Source organism: Tasmannia lanceolata, unplaced genomic scaffold, assembly GCF_043159265.1.
Source record: "Tasmannia lanceolata isolate RefF3 unplaced genomic scaffold, GAP_Taslan_0.1 ptg000003l, whole genome shotgun sequence".
Lineage (NCBI taxonomy): Eukaryota > Viridiplantae > Streptophyta > Magnoliopsida > Canellales > Winteraceae > Tasmannia > Tasmannia lanceolata.
The window spans coordinates 62,224,057-62,239,344 of record NW_027518680.1 but is presented as its reverse complement, the minus strand read 5'-3'; the positions used below and the strand labels follow the sequence as shown (position 1 = coordinate 62,239,344).

Genomic DNA, 15,288 nt, shown 5'->3' with positions numbered 1-15,288 from the left:
GCGACCAAGTATGCAGTTGACGCGGTCATAACTCGGGAGGGTCAAAGGACTTTTTATTGACTCTGTAGGGCAAAACGCGGAATGCGGATGTGGTGAAAAATCCTTGTCAACTCCACCGAGTTTCTTTCGTGTCAACGAATTTTTAAACACTGTTGAATAGATCCACATAATTTTTAAAGTCGAGAAACTCAATTTTGTTGCACTTAATGACATGGATCTATTCAAGGGCCGTTGCATAAAGAGGGCCCTTGCATCTATCATTCCTCATAAAAAGAAAGTCTTTGTTTCTTTCTTTCGACATAAAATGGGCGTAAAATAAATTTCCATTTTAAAGATGGTTATAATATCTGTTTTAGACCATTTTATGTCAAAAGAATGATCGTAAAATTCGTTTTATGCCCATTTTATATCGAAATAATATCTGCTTTACGCCCATTTTCTTCTATATGTGACCCTTTGGGTTTAAGAAAAAACACAAGTTAGCCTCCATTTCTTTCTCGTCAAATGTGCGTAAACAAATTTTATGACAATTTTAAAAAGGGAAATATTATCAACAGAACCATGTTTTTATATTTGCACTAATCTTTCTTGTCTTTTATTATTTAAAGAGCCGTTAAAGGTTATTACTGTTCCCAAAAAGCTATGACAAGCCAATTAAAGGAAGAAAAGTGAAGCTGGGTTCGTGCATTTATAAATGGTCATTTTGTGAGAAGCTTTCAAATCGTCCGTGTACTTGTGATGCTCAAAGTATCGCATGGATCTTATTTTAGTGTACATTATTTACTATATACAGTGCCAATCGTCTTTGTTTGCTACATATGTTTCATTTAACTTGTGAAAAATCAGCGTGCCTTTGAATCTGTTCTAATATCAATGGTTAATCTGTGAGTTTGAGGAGGATAGTGGGTGTAGCTCATGCTGGGAATTTTGAGTCGATTGATGATGTTAGCAAACGAGCCTACTGGATGTAATACAAAACTTTATACTAAGCCCCTGTTTGTTTGGATTTTGAAAACTGATTGTGAGTGTCACTCCCTCTCTTTTTCGTATATAAAAAAAATCTCAAAACGATTCTATTTATTCTCCTTTGAAACCGGTGATAAATTAGAATAGGCAAAAAAATCAGATATAGTTCTATTTAGAGGAAGTCTAAACTGAAGGTAGCCCTTGCAAAAAGAGGTGAAAGGGTTCTCGTATCCGCTAGAATTACTCTCTCACCCTCTTTTTCCTCATGTTAAGGGTTTCTCACTGTAAGACGTGATTTTTTTCTAAGAAAATCAACACCCAGAGTGCCCTTACTTTTTCTACTATTTACAACCCATGCCCTCCCTCATTTAAATATCCAAATAGTAAAAAATCCTTCTGAATTTACCAAATCATGCCCTTAGCCCTGAAAAACGAAATTTCTCCCGTTCCCTCATGCGTTTTCACCACAAATAGAAAGCCAGCCCCAAATCTTTCCCATTTCTTCATCCATGCAAAAAATAAAAAATCTTATCCTAGATTCCTATTTTTTGCAAAAAAATCCAACTGTCCCTCTTTAAAATCTTCCCAGACAACCCAAATTGATTTAAAATCACTAATCTCCTCCCTAACCTTCCATTACCATGCAAAATATCCCTCAATCAATTCATTCCACAACGATTTCATTCCAAAAGTATCCCCCAAATCTGATTTCTTACAACCCTTGATTGATAAACTAAAAATAGCAATTTTCCTTTCCTGTTATTGTCTGGTAATTGGTGGCATAAGCTCCTCTTTCTTTCTTTCTATTGTCTGCTAATTGCTGGATGATCATGCATTCTTCTTGTTGAAAATTTATTCAACTTATTGATTCCTTTCTTGCGGTTTAAGCTATTCATTTTGATCCCATTGCAGTATTTCTAAAACTACCATCATTTCAGCCTGTTCCACTTTTATACATCTAAACTAACTTCTTCATTTGCTAACATTCAACCTTGAATTTTAATTTATTAGCCCATTACAAACCTGCTATTAAGTTCTTCCAACCCTGAATTCTGAATACTGGTACATAATTGTTGTAGCACTTTAATTTCCTTCTATTATTTGCTGCATTGGATTGCATTTATCTGTGATTTTGGGGACAACTAGTTCACCACAATATTTCAGCCTCTTCCACTTTTATACATCTAAACCAACTTCTTCATTTGCTAACATTCAACCTTGAATTTTAATTTATTAGCCCATTACAAACCTGCTATTAAGTTCTTCCAACCCTGAATTCTGAATACTGGTACATAATTGTTGTAGCACTTTAATTTCCTTCTATTATTTGCTGCATTGGATTGCATTTATCTGTGATTTTGGGGACAACTAGTTCACCACAATATTCCAGTCTACACATTTTGTAGACTTTTATTTTGATCTGTCTCACACTAATTATTCAAAGATATCACAGTCAACTTTGGTTAGACTCTATTTCACTTTGCAATAAAATTAACCATTTGATTTCCGGATATATCAGTTGGTTTTACTTAACGTTCATGTGTTTCTCTCATAGAGATAAAAGCTTACAAGCTTGCTATTAGTATCTCTCTCTCTCTCTCTCTCTCTCTCTCTCAACCCTCAACAACATACCCGTAACTCATTAAAAGGTACGCATATTAGGTTTTCTTTCGAGAATCCTCTTGGAGAACTCTTTCAATTCCTAACTTGCCAATATTAACTATTATTTACTTCTTTTTTGCAGCATGATCATCACATTCTTTAAAGTTGCAACTACTGAAAGTGCTCATTCTAGAGGAGCACAAAGACGATCATTGGGCGCAAAATTTTGAAGAAACCATTACTTTAAGCTTCTTTTAATAAAATTTTATAAGCCGACATACCAGATGTAAATACCCAAAATACCCCCTTTAAAATTTTCGTCTCCTCTTCTAAAAGATGAGCATTTTTGTACGTTTGTATTTGACTCAGATTAGGGCTTCCTAATAAAGCCTATAAATACATCGTTTTGTGGCTTAAACAAACCCTAAACATTTTGTTCAACCCTAGAGTCAGAAATCAGAGAAAGAAAAGAAGAAAACCGAGGAGTTGAAGCCGCGAACCAAGGTAAGATTTATGAGCTATGAGCGATTTGGAATATTAGAAACCCTAAAACAAGGGTCTGATAAGTAGAAAAAAAGAAAATTGTGATTAATATGGATTAGAAATAAGAAATCTTTGTATTCATCTTGAGTTCTTGGACCGAACATTATTTTATGGTTCCAACAAACTCAAAGTCGATTGGTAAGAATCTGAATTCAGAAATTTGAGTTTTGGAGATACGAATGAGAATCTTTAGCAATTTTTCTTAAATCGTACGTTTGAATTCAGAGTGTGAAATTAAGTTTGATGGATTCCTCTCGTCGATATGAATCCAACGGACCCGACCTCACGTAATTTGGAGTCCAAACGAAAAAGTTAGGAGATATTAAAGTTTTGGAAAAATCAGGTAAAAACAAGTTTTCGAAGGGCAGTCGACTAGTCGGATCAGTCGACTGGCTCGTCCAAAATCTGTGGCTGCCGAAAAATAATAATAGAGGGCCAGTCGACTGGCGCCCCAAAACTGTGTTTTAAGACTAAAACATGGTTGAGGGCCAGTCGACTGGAGCGCCTGAATTTGGATTTTGAGTTTGAATTCCGACCCTTTGGCTTTTGGGTTACCTTTTTGGACCCTTATTTGTTACCTATGTTCTGTTCAGATCAAGATGTTGAATCATAATCAAATTTAAGAAATGAATCGAACATCTTTGAGGTACGTAATAACGTACTACTTTGGGTATTTATAAACCCTCTTCGTCTTGAATCACTATTGACTTTGGAAACATGTATTGATCAGCCTTTGAACCTCTGAAATTAGCTTTGAGTCTAGCATGCTAATTGTTTCACCAACTGCTACTTTATAACTTTTGAAATAACTGCTATGAATATCTGTTCTGAACTTTGAACCTTTGAAACTATTGTTTTGAACTTTGAACTATTGGAACCATTTGAATACTTTGAACTATTTGAATATAAACCTTGGACACCAATTGAATACTTCTGTGGAGGCTTGGATAATTTCTGAAACCCTGCTATATGGGGGTCGTACAATTAGCAATTTCTGAAACCCACCGTGGGGGTAGTACACTGGAACTTCTGCCCCGTCAGTGGGATATAACACTGGCCCTGTCGACTTGTATCTGAACTTGAGAAACTAGTTTCAACACCGTGGATGGTCGGTGTATAAGCAATAACACGTCTTCTTGACCATGCCGATGACTCTGAAGTGTATTTGAATTCTGAAAACCTTTGACTTCGTTCCGAACTTAGAAATTGAATTGCTTTATTGCACCATTAATTCAGTACCTTGTTTAATACACACTATATTTATTTTGTACCCATTGTTCAGTTAAGAATTCAGTGCTCAGTTTTGACTTTGTTATCTGACCCTATTGAACCATGATATGCATAGACTATACTTAGAGTAGTGCTTTATTATGTACTGAGCTTTTCAGTTGACTGTGGTTATATAACATTTTCAGGACCCTCGTGAGGTTAACGAGGAACAGGACGTTTAACTTTGGAACTGGACTTTGGATTGAAGATTAGTTTAGTTATTTCAGATTCATTAGGAAGTGAGCTTTGAATAAGATGTAAAGACTTTCTTATATTATTTGGTTGTGACTCATGGGAGAGCTGAGATTTGATTTGATTGTAATGGGTCCGCATTTTACAGTGACTTTGATATTTTAGTTATGGAATGCCAAGTTATTTCTGTTATTTGCTTTGTAGCCTTGTACATTTGCGGGACTTGTCTCGCAGGTGTACGGCGATGTCATGTCCTACGCCCAAGGTGAGGGTTTGGGGCGTGACACCAGATTCTATCACTGTTTCTTTTTCTTGTACAAACGATGTCTGGAGATGGCACTAAATAGCAGAAGATTGAAGAGATGAACTGCTCTTCGGATTTCCTTGCTTCGTGGAGATCGGTGATGGAACCGGCTTCCATTCTCACATTCCGACGTGGATGGCGGAGCGAAATAGAACACAACTTATCACGCGCAAGCAGGGGGCCCGAGGCCCAGATTTTATAGATGTTGGGAGGAAAGAGAGACTCTCCATCGCGCCTCCTTTCCACCCCCCAACTTCTCCTCAAAAGTAGCCACGTTTCCTCATCTTTAGGAGTTGTGTTTTATCAACCCCAAAGCTAGTTTTTATCACAAATTGATCCTTGCAAATGCCATCTAAGGCTAGAATTTATCCCAACAACTACAACATTGCTTTTGATTGGCGTTATGTGGTGTGCTACATGACAACTGGTTATACATCTTGCAGTGCGTTTTAATTGGAAATACTATGGTCTTTACATTTAATCAAGGCATCTTTGGTTTTTTGGGTATGCTTTTTTTCTTCTTTTTTAAAGTTCATGGCTCAGAGAATTTGTGTTGATGCAACTATTCTGCAGTTATTAATGCTTTTAAAACTTTTGTTTCAGTGATTTTGCCCTTGGAAAAAATTTATATTGAATACATTGATTGATTTCTTCTCTTATTGTTTGCTGGGACTTTCATTGATTTCATTGCCAAAGATCCAATTGATCACTAAAGCAATGTTAATAACAGCCCTCACTATGGGTTTGTCTTCAAAGATGGAAAAGAGAGTATTGGTCTTGAAAATATAGTTTTTATATGGTGTAAGCCTGAATAGTCTAGTATTTTTCAAATTGGACTGAACGGCCCACATCATAGGTTGATCTAAACGGTCCATTTGTTGTGCCACAACATAAATTAATTGTGCCTGAAAAAATCTATTCCATAGAATGATCCCAACCCTCTGATCTATAGATGTTTCTTTTTTTAAGACTGCCCTAATTATCTTTTCTCATCATAGCATTATTTACAGGTTGGATGGTTTAGATTAGCTGATCATTGCGCCATTTTTGGATTATAGCCAATCAATGATTTAGATTCTTATACTAAGCCCCTGTTTGTTTTGGATTTTGAAAACTGGTTGTGAGTGTCACTCCCTCTCTTTTTCGTATATAAAAAAAAATCTCAAAATGAGTCTATTTATTCTCCTTTGAAACCGGTGATAAATTAGAAAAGGTAAAAAAATCAGCTATATTTCTATTCATTCTTATTTCGGCAACACCCTCTAATATTCCTCACCTATAAATGTACGACTTCCTTTTGATTTGAAAGGCAATTGCCATATTCCATTTAAGGCAGTTATGATCTCAATTTAAGGTACATCTTACATGGAATTTGACCCCATCAATGGGGAGCCCTTTGCTCCCTTAAATAGTTATCAACGGGCCAGATGTCCTGGAACGAACGACTCAGATCATGCCAGTATAATGTGGGTGAAGCCAAAGCCATGCTTCTCATGCGCTTCTCACAGTAAGACCTTACGACAGCAACTTTTCCCTTTATTTCTTTTGAGGGCGTAAAACAAACTTTGTAACTCTTTTCAAATGAAAAAATCGGCGTAAAATTTGTTTTCCGCCCATTTTACGTGAAACGGATAATGGACGACAAAACAATGCGGATAAACAAACCCACAGTTTGTCGCGCTCCCGGGGTTGTAGAGGGACTGTTTGACCCTAACCCTCCGATCTGTAGAGGGACTGTTTGACCCTAATCCTCTACAGATCCGAGGGTTAGGAACAACCTATATATGAAAATGATTTTTGGGGCACAACCTATTTAGGGTGTGGCCCATCCAATGGACGGTTTGGATCATCCTATGGTGCGGGCCATATCGTACTTTTAATAAAGTGAGGAGTGCGGTCATCAAAATATAGTAGTGCTGATGACATTTCCCAAAATCATTCATAACTTATGCGCACTTTTTTGAAATGAGGTACTGAGGAATAAAGACTGATATTATTAAAATTTTATTTTACAGAATAAACCTCAATTAACATTGAACTAAACGATCAATGAAGTTAAGTCCACTGAAGTACTACAATGAGGAAAGACCCACTTGGCCAAGTGATGGACTTTATAGCATTCTCAAAAGGGAAATGATATTTCAACCCCCTTCAGCAGCATTGTTTGTTTGTCTATTTCCTCAATATCACTTTATTTTCAAGAACAAACAAAGAACAGAGCTGGAATTTTCAAGAGAATACAAACAAATGGAGGTGAAAATCAACACAAATGCATGACATAAACATCGTCACATTAAAGTTGCATATCTCATGATGAGGGTATGAGAAAATGTTTCCAACGATTCTTGTCATTGAACCATTCAACTTCAAACAATACCTTAGTTATTGCTAAGATAAGATGAACCCTCACGTAAAGTTGGTGTCCTTTTTCCTGTCTCGATGGATGCCAATTCCATGATATAAGTATTTGATCTCATGCAATTCTTTGACAACATTACCCATCTGCATTCGATCTCTTGGTGATTCTGAACAACAAGAGACACCGATTCTGAACATTGAGACCACACAGTCATGCATTCTATTTTTCGTAATGGTATGATTTTCATTGTTATTATTGTTGACAACTTGGACTTCTTCTGAGATCAATTGTGAGTCTGTAATCTCGATCACTCGATCTGGCAGTGCCGTCTTAGCGAACTGGTCGAGAGTTAGGCCATCTGTAAACAAGTTATTGGTAGGAGCTTTTCCTGTGAACATCTCCAGCAACAAGATTCCATAACTGTACACGTCTCCATGCGTAGATCTCTTTCCACCCATACCATACTCTTTCCATTTAAATATGAATACAAAAATCAAAGCTTTGATCTTGTTAGAAAGAAACTATGAGATGTTGCGAAATAAAACTTCATCTTGTAATCAAGCTAATGAAAATTTTAAAATCTTATAAGATAATAATAAAGAATAAAAAATAATGATAAAGTCATTTACCTGGAGCAACATATCCAATAGATCCCTTTATTGTCAGCGAGCTACTTTGATTGTTAGAGTGATTAGCAGTGTCTTCAAAAATAAACCTTGCTAACCCAAAATCCCCCACATGGGCATTCATGTCATCATCAAGAAGAACATTGCTCGGTTTTAAATCACCATGAACAAGTGGTGTTTGTCCATGGTGATGAAGATAATCCAATGCCGAGGCCACATCAATGGCGACATTTAGCCTTTGAATAAGGGTCAAGTTCATCAACGGATGTTGCACATCGCCACTTTGATGCAACCACATCTCTAAACTCCCATTAGCCATGTACTCAAAAACCAAAGCTTTAAAATCATTGCCTTGGTAATCAATACTTGAGCAAGAAGTTAAGATCCTAATGAGATTTCGATGCCGAATGTTTCTCAAGGCTTCACATTCGGCGTTGAAGCTCTTAGTAGCCCCGTGTTGTTGAAGGTTGAGTACCTTCACTGCAATAGCCGTTTCATTGTGGTCTAAATATCCTTTATAAACAGAACCATAACTTCCAGCACCAATCAAATTTCCCAATGAGAACCCATTAGTTGCTCTTAGGAGCTCCGCATAAGAAAGCTTTAAACATAGATCCTCCAAAGGCATCGAAACAAAAGGATTCTTTCTCAACTTTCTTTTCCAATAGAAGGGAGCAAAGAAACAAGATAGCATAATAAGGAATAAAATCACACTGACTATTGAAATTATTATTCGTAGAGAATGAGATTTTCCACGTTTGTTATAAACGTGGACAGGGCATGCTGGCAACTGTAGTTCTAGGATACCCCCACAAAGCTTGTTGTTTCCATAAACTGAAATGGCACTTGCATTTCTAAAAATCCCTTCCTTTGGTACTTCTCCCTCAAGACAATTAAAAGACAGATTTAGATACTCGAGGCCGCGAAACTTTTCCAGGTATTCTGGAATCTTTCCTGACAAGTTATTGTGTGAAAGATCTAGCTCTCGCATACCTTTTAAACTGCCCAATGATGACGGAATGGTTCCTTGAAAGAGGTTATGATCCATATAAAGGTATTCCAAACTAAGACAATTGCCTAACGTGTCTGGAATTTCACCAGACAAACTGTTGCCAGACATGTACAATCTCCCAAGTTGTTTTAAGTTTCCTACTTCTGAAGCAAGGGGCCCGGTTAAAGAATTATATGATAGTCCAAGGTACATTGATAGAGAGGAAAGCTTAAGAATTTGGTTGGGTATGGTACCAGTCAGGCTGTTTTGATAAAGATATATGGATTCCAAATTTCCACAATTTTCAAGACTTGGTGGAATGTGTCCTTGTAATTTATTTTTAGATAGATCGAGTGTTAACAAATGAGTTATGTTACCAAGGGAAGATGGAATTTGCCCGAACAATCCATTTGTGTGCAAGGTCAATAATTGCAGCTTGTTAAGCTTTCCAAGTCCAACAGGAATAGTACCTGTGAGAAAATTTGTCTCCATGCCTAGTGTCTTTAAACCTACGAGATTTTCAATACCTGAAGGGATGCTCCCAAATATCTGGTTTCTTCCTAAAGTCAGTTTTATCAATTGAGTTGAGAGATTAGCTATAGAGTCGGGCAGTGCACCACTTAAGTAATTGGTGGCCAGTTGTAATTTTTTTAGACTAGAGCAATTGGTTAAAGAAGTGAGAAAAATCATGTCGTTGGATTTGCCTCTCCTTCCTAGCTGATTATTTCCGAAGCTAAGAGAATAGAGACCCTGAAGGCTTCCCAAATTCATAGGCATGAATCCACTAAAGCTGTTCCCACCAAAATCAACCATTGAAAGTCGTGATGCATTACATAAAGAGACTGGAATGGGTCCCGTGAATAGATTCAGATCCAAGAGAAGCCGTTGTAAAGTAGGGAGAGAGCGGCCCAGGTCGGGTGGAATGCTTCCATGCAACTGATTATCTGCCAGAAAGAGATCAACAATAGACGAGAGATTGTAAATTGGTTGAGGAATCATACCAGACAAATTATTTGCACCGAGTTGAAGGACTTCTAAGCTGGTTAGTCGTCCGAGCTCATGCGGGATGCTTCCTTCCAAACTATTATATCCTAGATCTAAATGGATGAGAGATGAATGGTTCCCAAGGGAAGTTGGGATGTTTCCCATGAGATTATTTTTCCAAAGGTCTAAGTAAGCGAGCTGAGAGAACGAGTGGAACTTGTAGGGAACCCCCCCAACAAAATTATTGTAACGTAAACTCATGGACGTGAGTTTTGGGCAATGGGCAGTCAGATTGGCTGGTATTTCTCCTTCATACGAATTGACGCTCAGATTGAGAGAACGCAAACGGAATAGACGACTCATGTCTATGGGGAGTTGGCCGTAGAATCCATTGTTTCCAAAGTGGATTTCACGGAGGAAGGTGAGATTTGCTATGTGAGGGGACATGGGTCCGACCAAGCCTTGATCGCCAAGGTTCAAGGCAATGACCCTTTGAGGATGGCGACGACCGCATGTGACTCCCAGCCATTGGCAGAAATGGAGAGAATTGTTCCATGAGGTCAAAAGCCCATTAGGGTCATGGGTTATTTCATGTTTGAAGGCAAGCAAAGCTAGTCGATCGGTTTCGTTTCCTAGAGTGCTAGATTCTACTGATAAGAAGAGGAACGAGACAAGGGTAACATGAAAGAGAAATGATGAAGGCAATAACCTACAACTCAGTTTACTTGGAAGCTCCATGGAAAGGGAAGAGAAACTCTAAAACCCTAAGAAAAGAAGTCTGGGTTGAAGATGCAGAATCACCTTCAAACCCTTCTATTTATAGTGGGAGAGAGAGAGAGAGAGAGAGAGAGAGAGAGAGAGAGAGAGATCTGACGAGTGGATAGAAAGATATGACTAGATGGGCATTAATATTGGACTTGTACCGATTAATCTTGGTCATTAATAATTTTTCATTTTCTAACAAACATTTAAAGCCCATCTCATTTCCCTGATTTATTTGTTATAATATGATTTGTTCTCTTTTATTTTTTCTGTTCTACCTTTCCCAACCTCTTTTTCTATTTTCTGTTTGTTTGCTTGTGTTACGGCAAAGTGGTATAATAAAACAAAAAATAACTAAAAAGGTGCATGAGACTATGGAAACCATTTGGATTGTTGGAATCAAGAATCAGAATTGGCATCCTATTCTGATTCTCTTTGAAAATGGAATGAAAAATGTAAACCAAATTTAATTAAAAAAATTCTAATTAAGAATTTTATCAGGTTCAGAGTTGAATCAAAATACTACCTCTAGGTGTAGGAAACATGTTCTAGCATTTTCCCCTCTCTAATTAGCCAAGCTATCATTTCTGCTGCTTGATTTTGTTTCTATTTTTGAACCAAAAATCAGAATCATGGAGAATCAGAATATGACGCTGATTATAGCGCTTGATTCCAGCAATCCAAATGCACCCTTAGGGGGATGTTTGGATCTAGGGAAAAAATGATGAAATATAATATTTTTCATGAAAAAACATTCTATGGAAAAAATCCGGGATTTAGTAATCTTGCAGTTTCCTTGAAAAACAATTAATTCATTTGAGTTTGGGAAAAAAAATCAAGAAAAATGAGTTTACCAAACATGTGAAAACTCATCCTAAAAAAATTCCCCACACAGAGGCAGATCATTGTCAAGATCGATATTGGGGACAAACAAGATCTTGGTCCCATCCTGAATGGTCATCTCGTTTATAAGAAATAAGGCAAAAAAACGAAAAGAAAAGTGTAGCTTTTTTAAGTAGGTAAGCTGGGATTGAACCTCCAACCTCAAGGTTGAAGAACAAAGCCTTAACCAGCTGAGCAGCTGAGCGCAAGGCGAATTGGGCGAAATGGGCGCACACATCCTGAAGACGGGCAGGGTGGGGTTCCTTTGGAGACGAACTCCCAAAAGGTACAGGAAGCCGACCAGCGTCCTCCAAGAGTTCGGCACGACCTGTGTGATCGCCAGCCCGTAGTAATTCAGCACCTCGACGAAAAATGGATGTAAGGGAAAATTGAGCCCGGCCCGTAATTCTGCACTATCGTTGCTGGCCCGGTCCCCTTCAATGGCCGCCCTCAAAATGTACCGATTAGGGATACAGTATTTGTCCCTGACGGCCTGAAGTTTGCCCGGCCCTAGGTGATTCACCTCGTACAAGGCCCCGATGTTGTACTGCGGATCGGCCTCCATCCGTGCCTCCGCTATCACCTCGACGGGTGCGCGCGGCGAGCGAGGAGCTATCGCCTCAACTTCTTCTTCGTCCCCGCTGGTTTCTGCCCGGTACGGTCCGTCCCCATGGACCGGGATTGTGTCTAAGTCCACAATCACTTCCTCCCCGCTCTCCTCGTCTACTGTGATTACTACCATTTCCTCGCCCACAGCACCGGCCTCCGCAGGAGAGGCCGATCTCGTCCTCTCCGACGCCCCAGATCCTATACTACCGGTCGAACCGGACTCCCTTGAGTCAGAGTCCGTCTCCGAACTAGTGCTAGACATTAAAAGGAAAGAAAGGAAAAGCTAGAAGAAATTACCGAACTGAAGTGTTGGTCGAAGATCTCCGGGCTCACTGATCCGAAGCGGGCAGAGAGTGGACTAGCTGAGCAGAAGAGGAGGAGAGTAGAAAGTAAAAAGTGAAAAATGAGGAGTAAAACTTCGGTTTATATAGGCTGGGAAGAGCGGGAAAAATCCCGCCCTTTTCCCACCAGCCGGAGTGCGCCACGTCACCTACCGCATTAAATGCGCCGTCCGCGCCGTCCGCATTAAATGCGAGGCACAAGTTCCTAAGCGTCCAGAAGGCAAAGACCTGCCCGGCCTGGCCGTCCAGCGCCTAAGCCGGACAGGATATGATGTGTTCGCTACGCGACAAAAGACCTGCCCGGCCTGGCCGTCGAGCGCCTAAGCCGGACAGGATATGACGCGTTCGCTACGCGACAAAAGACCTGCCCGGCCTGGCCGTCCAGCGCCTGAGCCGGACAGGATATGACGCGTTCGCTACGCGACAAAAGACGTGCCCGGCCTGGCCGTCCAGCGCTTAAGCCGGACAGGATATGACGCGTTCGCTACGCGACAAAAGACCTGCCCGGCCTGGCCGTCCAGCGCCTAAGCCGGACAGGATATGACGCGTTCGCTACGCGACAAAAGATCGGCCCGGCCTGGCCGTCCAGCGCCTAAGCCGGACAGGATATGACGCGTTCGCTAGACGACAAAAGACCTGCCCGGCCTGGCCGTCCAGCGTCTAAGCCGGACAGGATATGACGCGTTAGCTGAACGACAAAAGACCTGCCCGGCCTGGCCGTCCAGCGCCTAAGCCGGACAGGATATGACGTGTTCGCTACGCGACAAAGATCTGCCCGGCCTAACCGTCCACAGCCTAAGCCGGACAGAATATGGCGCAATACTTCGACGATCAGGAGATCTGCCCAGCCCGGACGCCCAGGAGGTTTGGCCGGCCAGACTTCTGGTCCAATTTTGGCCGGACTGAGTCGCCCACAGACTCCTGTCGGCCGTGCTTCTTCAGGCCGGCCCCAGCCGCCCAGAGCCCGTAAGGCCGGCCAGATGCTGTTTTAACCCTCTTTTTGCTTCCCCTAGCCACTGTCACGACTCGGAGAACCAGGGGGCAACTGATGGGGTCCAAAATCTACAACCAATCGGCTGTTGACACGTGGCCCTCACAGGGACCACTGCAAAGCCAACACCTGTCCCTGCTAGGTACGACACCTGGACCAATCAGGGACTTCCACCTGCCCCTCGTAGGTATGAGACCTGGTCCATACAGAGGCTACCACCTGTCCTGGACAGGTGGCTCAGACCTGGTCCATACAGGGGCTACCACCTGTCCTGGACAGGTGGCTCAGAACCACTATAAATAGCCCTCATTTGTGCTAAGGTGAGGATCTGAGATCGAAAACTCTTAGCTTTCTGCTCTGACATTGCTCTGCACTCCTGCTCATACTGACTTGAGTGTCGAAGCACCTGTCCGGAGCACCACTCCGGGTTGGTCTTCTGACCCTTTGTTTCCTTGTCTGTGTCCTTGTGCAGTGCAGGACTCCACCAGCCCTTCAGCTGTAGCGTGCCAAATCAGTCCTTCCGACCCTACCATAGCCTGTTACCAATTTTAGACCTAACAGTTCCATCCTGAATGGTCTCTTGTTTATAAGAAATAAGGCTAAAAAACGAAAAGAAAACTTTAGATTTTTTAAGTAGGTAAGTTGGGATTGAACCTCCGACCTCAAGGTTGAAGAAAAACCTTAACCAGTTGAGTACTAGGCTCAAGCCCAAGAAAAATTCAGTTTTGTTTGTCAACCCTAAAATGAGGCTTGATTGATCAAGGAGAGGTCAAGCACAATGGGTTAGACTTGTAGTCGGCATTCAGATCAACTGATCCGATCGCACCCACGTTGCACCCGTGCGGCTCAAAAAGTTGGCTCCGAGAAAGAGATTTAACAACCATGGCTCATAAAACATTTTCTACTTGATTTGTTCAACATCAAATTATATACTAGCAGTTTACAAGATAGTTTAGGATTTTATTAGGAAGTGAAAGGATGGGTAGGTAAAACCCTCTTTCACCAAACTTTGGAAATTGATTTTAATTAGCCCCTTAAAAGGTAAGAGGGGGGCTTTCACTCATATATGAGGAATGCTAAATTGAAGTATGCTCTTGCAAAAACCCAGTCACGAGGACATCCTATTGGACCCATTGCACTCAACCGCATTAATCTTTCCTTCAGTTTCTGCATTTTTTCTATGCAGCTTTAAATGTGGTTGAGTGGCGTGGACCCCATGAAGAGCCATTAAGCTAGGGTTTGCAAGGATGTCCTTCAGTTTAGCATTCCTCTATGTAGTATAGATTAGACCAACATAAAACAAATAAAGGGTCACACTTATTAAAAAAGAGAGTAGGGATGCCATTTCCCTTGAAAAATACCAAGGTGATGTTTGGCAGCCATGAAAATTTCTTCCATGGAATATTCGTGGGTCCAATTCTGAGAGAGGAGCTGAGAATGAAGGGCAGAAGGGAGGGGGGAGAGATTTGAGAGGATAGGAGTGGAGAGAGCGAGAAATCCCTTCAAACAGTAAAAAACACTATATTCTCACGCCCTCCCCCCCCAGCCAACCAAATTCCTCAACTGGCCCCGCTAGCATGTGACCCAAACCCCTTTTTGTCTCCTCACCATTCCTTCCCTAACAACACAACAAACCCCTCTTTTGGACTCTTTCACCTCCTTTTTCTTTTTCCTATGGGTTGGTTTCTTATGTGTTTAGTTAAATAAAATTTCATTAACAAATAAGAGCACTGTTGTTTTCTTTGTATTGTTCTGTCTATGAGACTTTCACCAGACCATTCAAAAAGAAAAAAGAAAAAAGAGGAAGTATATGTCATTTCCAATGCTGTTAGAGCCATTATTTGCAAATAATCATATTTAACTTCAA

At 40.5% G+C, this 15,288-nt stretch overlaps 1 pseudogene; it reads right to left on the bottom strand.

The window, feature by feature from the left end:
- Positions 1–7,254: 7,254 nt before the first annotated feature.
- LOC143870006 (receptor kinase-like protein Xa21 pseudogene) lies at positions 7,255–10,574 on the bottom strand (annotated as a pseudogene).
- Between the last annotated feature and the right edge of the window lie 4,714 nt (positions 10,575–15,288).